We start from the raw sequence: 19246 nt of genomic DNA, 5'->3' as shown, positions 1-19246 counted from the left end.
TGAACACTACGCCAATGTAGTGTGCGGTACAAATTACAGCGTTGTGAGAAAGAAATCCTTGGTACTGCACTGCTTAGGACCGGCAGGCCAAGAGAAGTTTGAAGTCTTACCTGACCTTTCCGGCAGATGAATGTGGGGACATGAACGAATATGAGAAGACTATACAGAAAATGAACAAATATTACAAGAAGAAATAAGTACTATTTTGGAAAGGTACACGTTTGGCAAGAGAGTACAGGAAGAAGGAGAGAGTGTCAAGCAATACTTCATAGCCCTGAAAAAACTGGCCTGGACACGCAAAATTAACCAGCAATTAGAGGAAAGACTGAGAGACCAATGTATGTTGGAGTGTAGCAGCAGCAAAGTTAGAGAAGAATTATGGACAGACGATGATCCGCCGTTAGACACTATTGAAGATGGCTAAGGAAGTAGAACACATGGAAAAATGCATGAAAGCTCTTGAGGGCAGAGTAAAGGATAGGCTAGTTGAAGCAATGATAAACACCATAAAGCCAGATGGTGATGAACTGATTGCCAGAGTAAGTAATCAAAACAGGGGAAGAGGTACCAATAATTATAGTGATACAAGAATGAAGTATGAGGGGGGATCCAACAGTGAGAGAAGAGATACCTGAGAAGGATGGTACAAGAGATAGAAGACAAGACTCCTATTACCAAAACAGTGGCAGAAGTGGACAACGAGGAAGAGGACGGGCCACTCTGAGGACATGCTATTGATGTGGCAGTCCTTCGCATTGGGCAGACAGCCCAGATTGCCCTGCTCTGAGAATTATTTGCAGGAATTGTAAGGGAAGAGGATATTTAGCTAAATGTTGCAGGAGGAGGAATGTGGGCACAAATTGGATTGGGAATGGAAACAGTGATGAAGGAGAAGAGTGTGTCTCTATGGTAGTAGGTGAAGTTGAAGAGGTGGACAGTCCAAGAACCACGATCATTGTCAATGGGCATCCAATAGTCATGATGGTGGTTGATTCAGGAGCGAGATATATTCTCATCCCAGATAGACTATGGAGAAGATGTGGACCAGAATTTCTGCATGAAGTGGCTATCAGACCGAAAGCTTATGGTGGTGCAAGTATAGAGTTTAGCTGGTTCTGTGCTATCTTAATGTTAAAGGATAGACAAGCTGAAGGTTGCATTTTTTTTTTTATTTACTTAATTTAATTGCTTTACCATTTTTACAAGACAGCTTCTAATAAAACAGATCCTCCTTTGCTTTCTCAAAGTCTGAGATCACAATGGGTTAGCCTGGGGTATATTCAGTCCTTTATCCCTTGACTTTACTGCCTACGTCCTCATCTGCCAATATGCTCTTCATTCCATCAATGTTACTGTGTTATCCGCCAACTTTTTGACCGCTAATTCTTTGTTTTCATTTTCCTTTTCACAGTCCAATGTTTCTGAACAATGATGCCACTGCTATCACCAGGTTTGTTTTTTCCCTGCTCATCAAACGGGTCCACCAGTCTTCTTAGTCATATGTTTGGAGACACAAGAATAGATGGCCACGATAAGTGGTGCTCATTTTTTGAGGGCCACACACAACCTCAACAGATGTCTGATGGTTTCCGTCTGATCTGGTGTTCCACAGAAATGGCAATTCTTTTTTAAATGGAGAATCCTCTGATTGACAAGATCTTGTTGGTCACAAGGAGATTCAAGCGGGTCCTCATGAAAATATTTTGAAGGGCTTTATTAGGGAATGTTTCCATATATCCTAGTAGCTGGTTTAGTCTTTTTATGTTTATTTGAAGATTTTCTGTTAGTTTACTTGTAGATGCTATTTTGAGTGTCTTGATCCAATCATGATCTTCAAGTTTTTTCTTGACTTTTGTTGGATTTTGCCAAAGTTCTTCCTCCGAACTACCAATCTTTTCAAGAATTTCTTTATTTCTAGTTGACCATTTCTTCAAGCTGGTATTTTTGCCAGCAGAGAGTCTGTTGTTGATTATTTCGAAAATGTTTGGACGGGATGGCGAAGGTGTCTTTCTATACAGTATCAGGCTGTTCTGGTCAGTCGTGGCTTGTAGTGACATCAGGCTTAGTTCACGTCTTATGGAAGCCATTGGAGTAGATGCAGGCAAGCTCAAGACATGCTGTCAAAAGGGACCTTCCAATCTCAAACAAATCTTGACAGGAATGTCTGGCATTGCTTCGACACCATAAGTCAACGATGGCAGGACTTTTGCCTTATAGAAATGTAGTGTCAGAATGATGGAAAAGCAACCATATTTCTTGTCTACTGCTTTTGTTTGAGTCATTAGTCGTCTCATCTTTTCAAACCAAGAAGTTTGCATCTAAGATTCAACTGAGCTGTTATTCAAGCTTACACCAAGATATTTGAAATCCTTTGTTCTTTCAATCTCCACTCCATCTGGGTGCCATTTCAGTTTTTCAGATTTCTTGGTGCTTTTTTCGAGGACCATGATTTTAGTTTTTTTCCTTGATGATCTCCAGTTTTTTTTTTTTACATAGACCGATAAGTTGTTTAGTTGTTGCTGGAGGCTGACTGCAGTCTGATCCAATAAAATAATGTTGTCTGCATATAGGAGACAGGTTATCTTCTCTCCTCCTAGTGTTGGTGGAAAAGATTTGGTGTTATGTTCTGAATACTGAAAATCGCCTAAATAGGAGTTAAAAAAGCTGGGGTCAGGGGTGTTGCTAGGTCTGGAAAAGATCCGGGGCTACACTAATGTTGGGATTGTTGGGACTCAGGGCTGGCTAGCCTTTTGGTTCTGAGCAGAGTTGTCTCGGGTTGGGAATACAGTCAAAGAGAGCCAAAATTGCTTTTCTGTTCAAAATGACATCTTCTGCTTTGTCAAAGTTTTTTTTCCAGTTTAAACGTGCAATTTCTCTTGTTCCTTTGCCTCGGGAGCAACGCTCTGTGTCGTAATGGGTTTTGTCAACAAAATCTGAGCAAGCGTTGTCTTGAATTTTAGGGTTTTCTGCTTGCCTCTGACTTTTCTCATTTGGCTTACATTTTTCATGTAAGAGGTTTAAGCGGGAGGCTCCTTGACTTCTTCTCGAGGGCGTATCATTTGTTGGACTCTGGTTTTTCCTGCTTGTGTCTCTCTCTGCATAATAGTTGGAGAAGGTTTTCTTTTTGTCCCTTCCTTTGGAAGGGGCCTATTGTGGGTTCTATTTTCTTGATTGTACCTTGACATGGCCAGTTTTTCACACCTCTTGCCAATGTTAAGAAGATCAGAGAATCCACCTTATCTATCTGTTGCTTCTCTGCTATTTTAGAGGCCCTCAGACTTAGCCGAGTTAAAGGTTGCATATATGTTTCAAAGAGAGGGGTGTTATTAAAGGTTTGACTGGACCCGAATGTTACAGAGTCTCTTTTTTTAGTGGAAGGTCCAGAAGTAAATACAGAGAAGTCACACACCGAAATATTTAGAGATAAGGCAATAGGCTGTGTAAAGGGCTTCACTCATTGAATATTACTCAATAAGATACCAAGTCAGTAGCTCAAAAATTGCACAATGTACCTTTAGCACTGAGAGAGGAAGTAAAGATGGAACTAAAAAAACTGGAAGAACAAGGGATCATTGAAAGCATTGATGCTTAGAGAATGGGTGTCTACCTTGGTTGTGGTTTGGAAGAGTTCTGGGAAAGTCAGAGTGTGCATTGATCTAAGAGAACTGAATAAGTGCATAATTCCAGAGAGACACCCGCTACCCAATATATAGGAATTGATGTCGACGATGGGGGTCAGCAAAATGTATTTTCAACGTTGAATCTAAGCTGCTTACCATCAAGTGAAACTGCATAAGGAATCATGACACTTGACAGCCTTTATTACCCCTGAAGGACTTTATCAATACTGCAGGATGCCATTTGGGTTAATATCCATGGCTTTTGTATTTCAAAAAATGATGTACCGCATTCTGGATGGAGAGACTGGCGTCATCTTTTTCCTAGATGATATATTTTGATTTATGCAGAGAACAAAGAAGAACACAACAGAAGAAAAGTCTAAGATGAACAGGAAAGAAACCGAATACTTAGGACATTGTGCCCCCTTGCTTTGTACCCGCCCGGGACCCTAGTCCTCTCTCTATTTCCGGCACTGGGCAGTGGCACCAGCACATGACATCGCCCTTCTCCCCAGCGCTGAGAGGGTGCCTCCCCATAAGGGTGTCCCTTCTTATTAGCCCACCTCCACGCCTCCCAACCTGCTGTCCGGGCAAAGGTATCCCCGGGCGCTTTTGCAAGCAGTGTTTTTACATGATGGCTGGACATGATGAGCCTATACCCACGATACCTGTCATCAAGCCTGATGACAACTAGCACAGATCCACTTTGCCCTGGAAAAATGGACTTTCTTGAAAATGTCCCGAGAGTAAACATTTCCCTTTCAGAAAAAACCCTTGTTCTGAAAAATGTCCAGTATTGCTCTACTTGAAATCCTCGTCTATTCTGATTGTTTTTTATATGTGTCTGCCTAAGCTTATGTTTCCTCAAACCCAAACCACCCTGTTGCTTGACCTTATTGCCTGAAATTCACAGAACCTTTCTTAGTTATTTGGTAGTGAAACTCAGTCCGTGTTGTACCTTTTGGACTGTCATCAACCCTAACTGACCACCTCCTAATCTCAGTTTAGAACTGTGATAAGCCTAATGTGTCTTCTCGTTCTTTGCACAAAAAATGTGCTCACCCTAGTTGATCATGCGACGAACTAGACCAATTTTGTGTTGATGTGATTGTCACAATTTTGTGCCAACTTGATGTACATGCCACAGGCTACTGTAACATTCTGTCCCCACTTTTCCTTTTCTTGGCATCAAAGGCCATCTGCCAAAGGCCCTGCAAATCTAATGACTGCTGTATGCAAGTGCATGGGACATGTCCCAAGCTTTTATATTGCAAACAAGAGTATCCATGTTTTGGATTGCCTGCAAGGCCACAAAGCAACAATGGGGTTGGTCCTGACTTCAGCCAATGCAAACCATTTCAAAAGGAAAGAGGTCACAATGCACGACTTTGTCTGCATTTGTAGAGGGGGCATAGCTCAGGGGAGTAAGTAGCCCATGGTCCCAGCAGTTCTGCTGCCTACTCCTCCGATCCCTGCTTTATCACGAGGTGAAACAATTCTGCCATGTTGAGCCTCTGTCTATTCGAGGGTCCAGGATCATAATGGCTGTTGCTGTCCAATGCAAACCCAGACAAGACAAAGAGGCCTCCTATCGCATGGAGGCAAGTATTCCTGGATTCGCATACACTAGCTATTAAAGCCCCTGCCTAGCGGATATTTCTTCACCAGAGAGTGCCAACTCATTGCATAAACATTGTTTGTGCATCACCGGCTATGTAAACCTGTCAGGGGGATAAGCACATTGCAAATTGTATAGCAAGGATACGTAGGGAGTGCATTGGCCCATCACAGGTAACATCAATACAGTAATACCCGGGAAAGAAGATGCAAAGAAGCAGGAAAAGCAGAGCTACTGTGGGACAAAGTAGGAAGCAGCATGGCAATAATGTATACAGCCCTGATGTAATATAGCCGGACGCTACCAGCAAGGGATGTCAAGTAGTAGGGCACGGCAACCTTCTCAGTAGAACTGATTAAGCCTAGTGCTGACCTGTACCATACTCCATCCAGATTATAATTCCTGATGAAAGCTGTTGTGTGTTGGCTACTGATCACTGAAACGTTTACCAACTAAATGGAAAAAACACAAAAGACAATTGAGGTCAATTACAGGAACTCTCACAATTGCTTGACATGTGCAGTGACCTCCATTCATGGCCCTCAAAGGGCCTCTTTACAAAACATGTTTTAACATGGGAAAGTCCCATTGAAAACATTTTTGTATATCGGGCCCTGAGTTTCACAATGAAAGACATGGAGGGGGGTGTTTATGTGCAGCATGCACTGTGTACTTCCTGCTTCTACAGTAAACGAACCATCAGCATAGCATATACATTGGCATATTCACCAGCATATCCGTCAGCATATCCACGCAGGCCAAAGACACCTGTGCAGAATCGACAGTAAATGCAAATCATTGTATGTGCCTAAAGAATAAGCACATATGCAAAGAAACGTCCTTAGGTTACACGCTGAAGCCTGGTGAGCTGGGCTCTCTTGACTGCATTTCAGTTCTTTTGCCAGCTTTTATGGCACAAAGTATCTGGCAGCTGGGCCCTGAGTGCCATACAGATGTAAGGGATTAGAAGGACAGGATCACCACAGGAGGTCTACACTGGAGGAGGGGGCTGCTGTTTTATGGTGTGGGCACCCTGGACTGGCACGCCTCACGTTAACGTGATTTAAATGGGGTCTTCAGCTGCCAGCAGGGTGGGGCAGGAAGGCATCAGGGGGGGGCCACAAGGGGATGTAGGGGGACGAGCAGGAGCTTGCTGTTTTAAGCAGAGGCTGCAGGACCTTTCATTTTACAGATTAGCGAATTGGTTCATTTTCAATTTGCCATGCTGGCTCTGACCATTTCAAAGCACCGTTTAAAAGTAAACAAATACAGCACACTCTGAGGTGAGAAATGTGCCAGGCTCTTGCCGTCGCCCGGAGTCATCAGCTGGGTGCCACTCACAGCAGAGGGATGCTACCTGTAACCTGCCTTAAAGTGGGAAGGCGGCAGCCCGAGTCTGGCGCTGCCTGCCCATGGGCACAGCCCATCACCAAGTGGCAGCCATTTTGTGACTAGCGCTCCATGCCTTGATACCAGCTTGGCAGATCCAAACTGATGGGGATAGCAGGCTCCGTGGGAATCCCAGGTCTCCCCCATCGAGGCTGTAACATCTATTTTTGCCATGGAGAGAGCTTTTAATCCCGACCCGCTGCTGTTTTTAATATTTAATGGGACTCCCTCTGGGCTTGGTCCACCGTCTTGTAGCCATTCCATTAGAATGCACACATGCACAGCTGTGGTTTATATGTTTCCATTCTGGGGCTGCCCCACCCCCACTCTCTCCCTTCTAACCCTCCACCCCCTCCTAGTCTACTTTTCCACTGCAACTCCACTCTCATACACGTATTGTTTTCAGAATTAAAAACAGGTCAGTTGGTTCATGGCGAAGCAAGACGACGGCGCGTGCAATTGTTGTATTTCTAGTGATGAAAGATTTACTGCCCACCAGAACCGCCAATAGCGCTCAGTCTAAGCGACAGCCTGGCGCATGCCCGGTATGATTAAGTCATAATTGTCACACCCGACTACAGTCGGCTTTCGGCACAGTAACCTTAGCAAGGCGTTCAATTTAACAGAGCAAACCGAAAAGAAAGCTTTAATAACACCTGTGTTGCCTCGTTTCCGAAGTTAATTAAATGAGGGCCATTGAGCTGCGAAGATGACGATGGCATCGAGGGGCGGACTGGGAACGAAAAGACGCCCTGGAAATAATGTTCAAAGTGGCCCCATATTACACATTTTCAGCAAGCCCAGTCCTTTTTCCAATGAGAATATTTGGAAATAAAATAGGTTACCACAGAAAAGAGGCCCATGCTGCAGACGCCTAACAGGACAGAAATTCTCCAGAGTTCCTTGTAGGCCAGTCCAACCTTGCTACGGTGACCAGACCACCGGGTTTCCCCGGGACAGTCTGGGGAAATCACCCGACGTCCCGGGGTCCCAGGAGTTTTTGTTTTATAAACCCCGTCTGGGGTTTCGCCTACGGTCCTTTTTTTTGCCGGACCAGATTTTGAAATCCCGAAATCGGGTCCCGCTGCAACTTTTCCTGTGTGAATGGGGGCGTGAAATGTTTTTCACGCCCCCATTTCCTCCCCGGCACTCTCCTCCAATGAGAGGAGTGTGCCTGTTAGCACCCTCTCCCCTCCCCCCGCAACAGACCAGCGACATAGAAATAGGACTAAAGTTGTATGTGTATTTACTTTAGTCCTACTTCTATTTACATGGCCCGTCCTGGTGTGTTTTTATTTTTAATCTGGTCACCCTAAACCTTGCTGCCCGCCTCCTCAGCCTGGCTGTGTAATGCAGCATGGGGGATGGTGGTTGGGCAGGAACACACAGCTACGCAGTCAGTGGATGAACATAAAGGGAAGGAGCATGGCCTACGCACTGTCTCCCTGCTCACCCACTGTCTGCCTCCTCGGTCTCCACTAGGCCTCCTCTGACTATCGCACATGCCCAGACTCGTTGTCAAAGGCAGTGCAGAATGTAGATCAGCTATGACGTAAGAAAAACAGGTTCACTGCGCTTCAGCATCCCTGTACTCCCTTGGCCGCCCCTCTCATTGGCCTCATAGCCAGTAAACCCGGTGTGGACGTGGAGTTCAGGTACATGACTCTTCCAGCACTGGCTCCTCGGTGCTAAATAAGTATACGACAATCTTTACCAAACAAGTTTACTTTGTCCTTTCTGAGGTAACTGGGCATAATGGGTATAATGGGATCTGACCTTTCTTTGATACCTAGAACAATGACATCTGGCATTGCAGTGTTAACTGGTCATACTTATCTGTCACTGCTGTGCTAAATATGTAATCTGCCACAGCTCTTCTAATTGATCATAATGGAGTCTGGGACTGATGTGCTAATTGCACATAATGGCACTGTTGCACTAACTGGGCATTGCATTATCAGCCCTACAGTGTTATGATAAATCCTGGCACTGATGTCCTACTTCGGGGCCAGGGAGAGGCGCAAACCGAAATGAAATATGCTGTGTGGTGCTAAATGGGCATAATGAAATCTGGCTCTGTTGTGCTTCTTGGGGAATTTGGAATCTGTTTTAAGTTTGCCAACTGGGAATAACGGAATCTGTCACTGCTTTTCAGAGTTCATGACAGTATGTGCTCAGTGTTTCTAATGGAGCCTGGCATGGATATTTCATTAGAGTACACATAGGACGAAAGGGCATATCTTGTAGGTGTTGTTTGGTTATTTGCCCACTCAGTGAATGTGCATGGCTATTCTAATCGCTACAACCATTCCCACCCAGTTCCTACCCCTCTCCACCCAAAACACATCCTCATGGAACTTTTTTGAGCTTGCTTTAATCAAGTATTACCATCATATTTTGCGCTCAAAGTGTCTGCCAGTGTTTTTCAAAGCAATCTTTTCATAGAGGTAATGACTTAATTGGAGCTGTTAAGGTGCTACGGGTGTAATCAAAATGTCTTAACCAGGTCTGCCTTCAGCCACTCAATTTATAAGCACTATGCGTATCCTCCCCAGAAGGCCTGTAAAAACAAGCATTGGCAAAACCAACAGTTTTAGCTTCTGCCTAACTATTAGGCATTTACCAGGCATGTTGTTACATGCTGAGGTACTCGCACCCTATTGCACCTGCTACCATCAATAGCCAGTTAATACCACTATACCAGTACCTTGCATGTGCCATTGCCATGCCTACACAAACTGTTGCGATGGCCAATGCTAGTTTATTCTGTTCTGCAAGCATTTTTCTGCCCGGCATGTTGTGTTTCCACCAGGCACAGAGTTTCCTGATGGGCCATTATTGCTGGGGTACCGTGGCTGGAATACATTAGGGGATATTTTTCATGCACTCTTTCTTTAGTAATGTCTCTAAAACCCACTGGTCTGTAGGCAACATTTTTCAAATTATGTCACAGAAATTCCAAAGTTTTATTTTTCTGAACATTGTTTCATGTGGGGAGCCGTCCTCATACCACCACCCTCCCATCAACCTTTAGAAATATTTGGCATGCTCTCAAAATCCGTAATGTGGGGCGGTTTGAATTAGGAGAGCAATACCAGAGGTTAAGAGTAATTTAAAACCTTCCAGCCATCACATCATTTGTTTTTCTTAGTTACCCCGAGTGGGACGGGTAGGCCCAGACGTGAGTCCCGTGCCTGCTGGGCCTAGACACCGAAGCTACTTCTCACTAATGAGGTACAACAAGGCCAAAACGGTTCCTAGTGATTGCATCAACAGCCAAACCATCGACAACCATACCATTGACAGAAAAGCATCTAAAGAAAACATTGAATGCATTTTTTTAATTTTTTTATTTTTTTATGGGGGGGGGGTTCCACCCCAACCCCCCTTTTTAAACCATTAAAACACATTTTTACCAAACTAAACCCTTAAACATTGAAAAAATTGCATTCAATGTTTTTTTTTTCGGTGCATTTTTTTCAATGGTATGGCCTGTCGATGCTTTGTATTCGATGCAATGACCGGATACTGGCAAAAACATGTCTGGAGTTTCTTGTGGTCTCGTGCAGAAGGGATGTAACCTAGTAGTTTGGGCTGCACTGCTTCTTTTGGGGTGTGGCTAAGCCTGATTTGCATATGATCGTTCCCCTTTTGAAATGGCCTGGCGGACGAAGAAAAATTATCTGGAGGTTTGCCCAGAGCAATGACAGGTTAAAATGAATTCTTAACCTCCCAGCCATCACCTCTTTTATTTTGCTTGGGTTAGGATTACACCAGTTCGGAAAGTATTGGGATTGTGCTTTTTTTGCTAGAAAATCATAGCTCAGGATTGGTATTTGGGGTTGCTTGCTTCCACCTTTAGAGACAGCAGAAGCAGCAGCGCCACTAGCCAACTCCACACAATCACCACTCCTGGAAGCGCCCTGTGCACAAGAATCCCAGCAAAGGGAACTCTGCGCTCCAGCTCCCACTTACCCTATAATAGAGAAAACCCGTTGGACTGCTTATGCACGATGAGGTGGTTCTTTTATTTTCCAGTTTGCATTGAGCAGAACCACACGAGTACGGCTTAATCATTAGACATGTCTTTCTTTTTCATGTGCCAAATCTACTGCATTAGCCATGGGTTGTAAACACTGCTCGACAGGTCCAGGTTTCAGACTCTGTTTGCTCTACACACTGCTGAGTTCAACAAGTGTGCTCATGTCAAAAGTACCCCAACCCCCTGAAAAAAAAAAAAAACACTACGGGTCAGGATTGCATCTTTTCTGACGTTTTAGGGGTTGTCACAGGTGAAAGACGCATGCAAGTCTGATTTCCTTAAAATAAGGCATTTCGTGACTTTGTGGTTTTATGAAAAAAATGCATATTTTGCCCACTGGGTATTTCCTGAGGTAGCTATTCTGGAGTCTTTTAGAGGCCATGTTTCCTAGAAAGAACATGAAAGCTCCATGTTTTATCAGCAGAAAGATGATAATTCCGCACTTCGTTCGATAAGGTCTATACATTTGGTTGCGTGATTACACTTACGAGACAAAGAAACATTGTTGTGTTTTAGCTACAGGCTAGGGTGACCAGACATCCCGGTTTTCCTGGGACAGTCCAGGAAGTTTTTTTATTTTAGAAACCCCGTCCGGGGGTTGCATGGTTGGGTGGCTTGCATGGTTGGGTGGCCACGGTAATTAAAATTGATGGGTTTTTTTCACAACACTTTCAGAATTTTGAAGTTGGCGTATTGGCTGAACCCCCAACCTTTCAGGTACAGGTCACAACACTTACTGACAGTGCCCCAGAGACTGGCTTGGAAATTAGTGTACAGCAAGCCATGTTATATCAATTAGAGCAAACGACTGTTTTGAATTAACATGCCAAGATTCACAGACAAAACTGCACAAATGAGATCATATACAGTTTATAGAAAGGAGAAGTGCTGGAAATATTATTGGGTTGTGGTTGTGGGGGTGTGTTGGGGGAGGGGCGGCAATTGGTGCGCTGCGATGGGGTAGTCCCTCTTTTATGTTGTTGGTCGTCCTGGTTTTTCGTTTTGGAAATCTGGTCACCCTACTACAGGCACATGCGGTTGTTGCTTGAGATGATCAATTCTGCACTTTTTCTCTTTTTTCTTTCCTTACGTGCTTTTGCAAAGTGGAAAAAAATACGTCTTCCGGACCCAGAGTATTAGTTAGCACATTGTTAGCACGGTTGTCTCACACAAACACCGAGGAGATATAGCTATAAGTCAACAGCCGCTGATTTGTTGGTCCAACCAGGTACAAACTGGCCAAGTTAAAACCGAGCGCAAACATATGTGCGAAGCAAGCCACAGCGCGCAGGTAAGAAAATGTTTGCAAAAACCTCCAGCATTACAGGTTTATCACACAGGCTAGCGTAGCATGGTGGGTGGCTGGAAAATAAAGCACTCTACAACCTTAACCCATTCACTCCTGGGCTTAGCCCTTGTCAGCAGAATGCACAGGAACCAATAAATGCAGTGATACAATCTTGTGCTTAATGTAGGCATTTTATTATCATTCTTTGTTCTAATTGTAATGCACAATATCTGAGCAGAATAAAACAAGCGTCGGTCTATCTTACCTTCACATCACTAACATGTCACATGCCATATAGTGAGGGCCTCACCACCACTACCCTGGCAGAGGCACGCACCGCACACTAAACACTTCTCACTGCCTGGCTGCTGCCTTCAGCCTGCCCTGCACCTGACCTGCGCTTCTGCGCAATGTGTGTGCAGGGCAGTGGGTACGTGCGGTTTCTTTTCTGGCTAGTGCCCAAGCCCGGTGCCTCACACGCAGGCGTGCTGGAAATAGCCAGCGTGCAGTGGTGGTGGCAGCTGGCAGGCAGCTTATTCCACTAAACTACCCAGGCGGATTCACACAAGGCAGAGGCGCACGCTTTAGTGTATCCTTCCTCGCTGGCAAAGAGGCCCTATGTACAGAGGTCTACCGGGAGATGTCCCGGTGTTCCGGCGGGAAGTCCAGCCCTGATGGCATCACAGCGTTTCAGGGGCTTCTTTGGAGCCCACTAGTCATGGCTCTCGACCGTGGCTATGATACATATTGCACAAATAGGTTTCTTTGGGGCCCAATAGCCATGGCAGTGACCACGGCCTTCGACCGATGCCAATGTACATGTTGCACGATCAACTTTCTTTGGGGCCCACTAGTCATGGCCGAGTGTTACCAACCTTTGACCGTGGCCATTGTACATATTTATTTATTTATTCACACTTGTAGAGCGCACAATAGCCCTTGGGCATCGTGGCGCTTGTTACAGGAAGACATAGTTCACTTAGTTAAAGTGGCAGAGGGTTTACAATTTGACAGGTTTTTTACAATATATGTGCAGAATAACGAAATGAAACATTAGATTACAGTAGGTCGTAGTAAGAGTGTGATCAGTGGGAGGTAGTGGGTAATAGGAGAGGAGAGGAGAGTTAGTTGAAGAGTGTAGTTTTCAAGTTTCTCCAAAAAGGCATAGAGCAAGGTTTCAGCTCGGAGAGAGGTCGAGAGAGCGTTCCATAGCTTTGGGGCTATGTATGGGAAACCTAGCCCTCCTGCTGTGGCCTTGTTGATGCACGGTAAAGTGATTTGATTGGTATAACATGTCCTAGTGGGTCTTGCTGATGTGAATCTAGAGAGAGTTTCAGCTAGGTAGGCGGGTGCAGTGGAGTTGATACATTAGTGAGCTGTGGTAAGAATTTTAATGTAATGCGGTCTTTGACTGGAAGCCAGTGTGCACCCTGTCTAGCTTGAGAGATGTGGTCCCTTCTTGGGATACTTAGTGCTGCTCTTAGCGCATTGTTCTGAGTGATCTGGAGTCTGTTTAGGTTTTTTGCGTATGTGCCTGTTAGGAGAGAGTTACAGTAGTCCAGTTTGGCACTTATGGTGGCTCTGGAAATTGAGAGGCAGTTAGTCTTAGTTAGGAAGGGTTTGGTGGCATTGATGAGTTTGGTGCTAAGTGCAGACGCTGAGGCTATGGCATTGACTTGTTTATTCATGGATAGCGTGGCGTCGATGTGGACCCCTAGGGTCTTGACGGATTTAAGGATGGGGTTATCTATGTTGAAGTTGGCGTAGAGGCTGTCTAGTTTTGCTAAGGTAGACTTTTTCCCCATTATGAGGATCTCGGTCTTATCTCCATTTAGGCATAAACCATTCTCTGCCATCCAAGCCTGGATGGTGGCATATATGTGGCCTAGGGCGGCCGCATCCAGATCGTAAGCACCAGTTAGTGGTAGAAGTACTTGTGTATCATCCGCATAGTTTTTAAATGCTATCCCAAGAGCATCGCGTTTGTCAAAAAGGGGCTTTGTGAAAAGATTATGCAGCGTTGGTGCAGTACATGAACCCTGTGGGACACCACAGTGGATAGTGGTGGGAGGTGCATTTGCTATGTCTGAGAAATCCTTCAGTAATCCATGAGCTTGCTTGGTTGGAGAATTGTGCAGCTTGAGTAAGGTGCATGGTGAGAGTTTTGTGGTCAACCAAATCGAAGGCTGCCAAGAGGTCTAGGAGGAAGAAGCGGGCCGGTTTACCTTTGTCTAAGATTTTAGTAATTTGGTTTCTTAAATCTTGTAGTGCAGTTTCTGTACTATGTCCTTTACGAAATCCAGACTGTCTTTTACCTATGACAGAGTTCGTCTCAAGGTACAGTTGGATTTGAGTATGGGCTGCTTTGTCCAAAGTTTAAGAAGGAACGGTACGGTGGTTATGGGCCGATAGTTGTTAGGCTGGGTGGGATCTAGCAAAGTTTTTTCAGAAAAGGGCGAACCCAGGCCTCGTTAAGGCTGGAGGGGACAATGGCTGTTTTAAATGAAGAGTTGATGAAGGCAGTGAGCAGAGGCGCAAGGGCATTGGCTCATTCTTTTACAATCTTAGGGGGGGGAACAGATGCCCCCTTTGCAGAGAGATGGTTTAAGGTGGTTGAGAAGGTCTATAACTTCAGGTTCTGTGATGTCCTTGAAGGAGAATTTAGGGAGATGAGATGAGGATTCTGCCGGCATGGTCTGAGAGTGTGAGTTTTGGTTTTGTAGCACTTTAAACTGAGCCTGGATTTTATTTTGCAGGAGGTCAATCTTATTTAGCAGAGCAGCTTGAATGCTTGCCCATCAGGCTTCGCCCTTAATGATTTCATCTCAGCTGGTGGGTGGGGCAGTGAGTTCCTTGACTATGGTAAATAGTTCTTTCATTTGGGAGTTATCATTGGAGATACAGGAGTTGAATGAGTTGGATTTTGCAGTGAAGATGGCTTCTTTATAGATTAGTGCAGCTGATTTAAAGTTATCTCTAGTGGAGTCACAAGGGTGACCTTGCCACGTTTTAAGGACATGCCGCTTGTTGGAGTGCATATTTTGCAGTTCCTCAGGAGTTTGAGTGAAATAATTTCTTCTCTTTTTTTACATTCTAGTGGTGCTACAGTGTTTACCACATTGGTGAGGGTGTCTGTAAAGATCTGTGCTAGAATTGTCGGGTCATGTGAGAATATTGCACCAATAGGTTTGTTTGGGGCCCACTAGTCATGGCTTTCGCCCATGCACACTGTGCATGGTGAACCAATAGGCTTCTTTGGGGACCAGTAGCCACGACCTGTGCCGTGGCCATTGTACATGTTGCACCAATTGGTTCCTATGGGACCACTAGGCACAACATTTCTTTTTTCACTCTCTTCTGATTCCCATGGGTTCCCCCCGATAACGGCAATGAACTACCCATGGCCACAGTATTCTCCCGATAATGCGAAAGCGCTCAAATAAAAAACACTTACTGGCCCTCACAGGCCCCCCGCCCCATCTTCTTTCAATGGTCCCACCAATGCCCTCAGTGGCTTTTTCCCTCCATGGCCTTCTCCCATTACCCCCTTTCACACTTTTAGTTTGTGTGACGCATTTTCTTTTCCAAGCGCGTCTTCCATTAAAGCCGATGTAGTCTTGCGAGATTCCACTGCATCCCCCCAATAATCCAAAAATGTTTGAACTCTAACTAGCTCTCAAGACCACCCCCAACTCTTCAGTTTCACATGGTATCCTCTTTCCCCCTCGCACTTCTAGCCTGATGCAATATCATCCAATATCATCCTATTTCCTCCCCTAAATACCTTTTTGAGCACTTCTGGTTTTTGCATTCCCCCAGTATTACCTCAGTAATTTAATTTCTGAAAAACATCCCTGCTGAAAAGAACAATGGGAGATGTAGCTATATTTCTGGGAGCAGGGGGCAACCCCGTTCCCATCAAATAGAAAATAAAAACCCTGGATGAAATAAACCCAAGCCTGTACTGGAATATAAGTCAATGCTTTGTGCCCAGGTTATTACTTATTTAGTTCAAACAAACGTTTTCTTTGGAAAATATAGGTCCTGCAAGTCAAACGTTATTAGCAATAGAATTTTTGGATTTACAATGACTCAAGGCTATCGCCTTAACTACAGGGCGGCCCTCTATATTCAATGAAAGAACTTTGTCACATTAGCAAAAGGACATTATGATTAAATTGCTGTAATAGAAACCTGTAAAATTCAGTGAAAAAAACGTCCATTGTCTCCGCTGCAGCCACCACAGCAAAACACCTGGGCTGCACCATGGACTCTGAACTGACACTCACATCACATCAACACTGTGTCTAGATCTTGCTACCTGCCTCTGCGTTCTCAGACACATCTTCCCTTACCCCCTCAGAGTCCCTGCTTTCTTATCCATTGTCCTCTCCCGCCTAGACAACGCCAACTCCCTCTACCTGGGCACACCTGCTTATTAATTCACACAGCTCCAAAGGGTCCTCTTTGCCCTCGGCCTCAGAGAACACATCACCCCAGCCCTCTGTGTCCTCCACTGGCTCCAGGTCGGACGAAGGGTCGCTTTCAAAGCAATGTCCATCGATCCCAGTGCCCTCCACAAGACAGGCCTTGAATACATTCAACAGAAAATCACTCACTACCAACCAACAGAAACTTGTGTTCAGGCACTGCACCCCTCCTTGTGATCCCCACTTTTATATCAACCAGAATAGGAGGTTCCTCTTTCTACGTCCAGGCTTCCACTATCTGGAACTCAATGCTGCTTAATACCCATAGCATTGAGGACCAAATGGATTTATGGAGGGCCCTCAAGTCATGGCCATTCCCCCTAACACCTTCTTGAGCCAGTCAACCATTTCATGCAGCCGCAGCAGCAAAGTACTTACATGAAATCACTGAATAAGAATCGAGGTGAATTCTAGAGTGTAGCCAGTGTGTTGAATCCAGCTGTATTGAGAGTCAAGCCAATGTACTATATTAGATGCTATATTAGGTGCACTTTAAAGTAACTCCCTTCTAAATTCAGCTGCGTCTGTGCAACTAAGAAACCAGCCAGTACACACAGGTACATATCACACTCCATGCCTATGGAAACTAGCCGAGCGCACGGACATCCAACATGGTACATCTGCTATCATACATACACTTTGCACAAAATGTCTGCAGAATTGTGGGGTGCATTTAAAGGCCCTAGACAGAAGCCCCTCTCACTTGAACAGCAGAAGTTAAACACTGACACCAAAAACGGCCCTGCTGTGCTTTTATTTCATCTGAATGACAAGAGGTTCTAGACTGCAACCAAAAACGGCTTTACTTTTATGTCACATGAGGGGCAAGGATTTCAACACTACAACCTGAAACGGCTTTTGTTTCCCCTTGCACGTCAACAGCAGCCCTTTAAACACTGCAAACGAAAAACAACTTGGCTTTTATTTTGTTCACGTCAAATTAAAGAACCATGTGGAAGTGGGCCTACCCCTCATTATCAATGGGCCAACATCAAATGCAAACTTGCTGAAAAAGGAGAGAAATCAAAGAATCCTGTGACCTGCAAGACAGGGTTTTAAACATCAGAAGCAAAAAGCCTGCACACGTGTGAAAAGAAAAATATCTTTAAAAAGCCACAGTGGAAAGATAGCACTGCTCATGCAGAAAATGTCAGGGAAATATAATGGGGGGTGGGTGGGTTGGCCCAGGCAAATGTACATTATGTCCCAACCCACAAGACTCCAGTCACCTTTGAAGAGAAACTTACTACAGAAAAAAACAGTTCTGGCATGAAGGCAGGATCTCATGATGACAAAGCCCTGTTTCCCGTGGAATATTACACATATCTTATAACCATCCTGCAATAAAATGTGATGCTGTTGAGGGCATCATAATTCCCTGCGCTGCCAGACATGAAGGCAGGAGCCTTCACAGTTCAAAGGAGGCAAAGTGTGGCTAAAGCTTGACCAGGAGGTGTGAGCCCTTCCTGCGACCACCTCAAAGAGCAAACTGAAATGTTCAATGGGACTAATACAATCTCTGGTTACCGGCTGAGCCCAGAGGAAGATAGATCGCTGTGGGGGATGACGTGGCCCTCACACAGGGGGGACCAACACTCCCAATTGACATTGAAAGACAGATTACATTTTAGGCATTTTTCACAGCACTCAAAATGAGAATTAATTTTGTTTTCTGATATTTTTTCATGTAATTTCCAGGTGGTTTTAAAGGTATTAATTGCATATTCATAGGACATTGGGCACTGAAATGGCCAGTTAAGACTAGTTTCTGGCTGATCTAAAAATGGGACAAATGTGATAGTTGGTGAAAAAATGGAAAATGAAATTAGGAACATGCTCGATCATTTGCAGAGTCATAACTATTGTACATTTTATGAAAATGATTAAAAGAAAATGGCCCAAATGGCCATGCTACATCGTACGGAGTTGGCAATCAGCTCACCTAATTCCTTATGACCAGCTAAAACCGCATATCTGCTTCATATGGCGGTGGCTAGTATAGGTATGAAGTTATGATACATAACTAATTTTTGCCAAAATGTTGAGCTGGGAACAAAGCAGTGTAATAAATGCAAACGGACAGATGGTGCTCTCTTCCCTTGAACCAATCATGCCAAGGGCGTAGGGAGGAATGGTAAACTGTCCTATCCAAGTGCCAGGGATAGTTATAGGGTACTCCCCCTAGATTGTAAAGTTAGTGATGTCATTCATGCTTTATAAGGGGGACTGTACTAGGTTAGATACACCCACAAAAATCCGGGGAGACAGGAGAAGGAGGACGGAGAGAAGGCGGCTGAACCTTACCATCCTTGAGAGTGCAGTGACCAGACCCCTTGCCCTAGCTGTCCAGAGTGTCCTGAGATCCAGCTGGCTTTCATGAATCCCAAACCAAGGCTTGCTTTGTAAGTAGCATATAACCCTAGTCCTAAATTGCATAAGCCCTTCATTTTTGTAGCATTGCATCCAATATTTCTCCCATTGAAAACCCCATTTAAAACCCCAACAACTGTAATTCATTCACCTTCCCATAGAATAATCTATTACTAGCCTGTGTATGTTAGCAGATCACCTTTGAAAAGCCTCTCAGTGTCTGTGTAAATCCTTAGTATATCTTTAAGTAAATCAATTAATTCCCTCATTGATATTCACGGTACAAGATTGTTGAAATTCTAAATTAACCATCTGGTACCTGGTGTTGTATTTAATTATTCTAGCCATTAACGCGTTGCCTCAAAAGAATTAGCATCCTTGTAACTGTAAACCGAATTTGTCGGTGTATTGTGTGCATTACCAAACAAA

Source organism: Ambystoma mexicanum, chromosome 1p (assembly GCF_040938575.1).
Source record: "Ambystoma mexicanum isolate Mex_15411 chromosome 1p, UKY_AmexF1_1, whole genome shotgun sequence".
Taxonomy (NCBI): Eukaryota; Metazoa; Chordata; class Amphibia; order Caudata; family Ambystomatidae; genus Ambystoma; species Ambystoma mexicanum.
Note: the sequence above shows the minus strand (reverse complement) of the source record.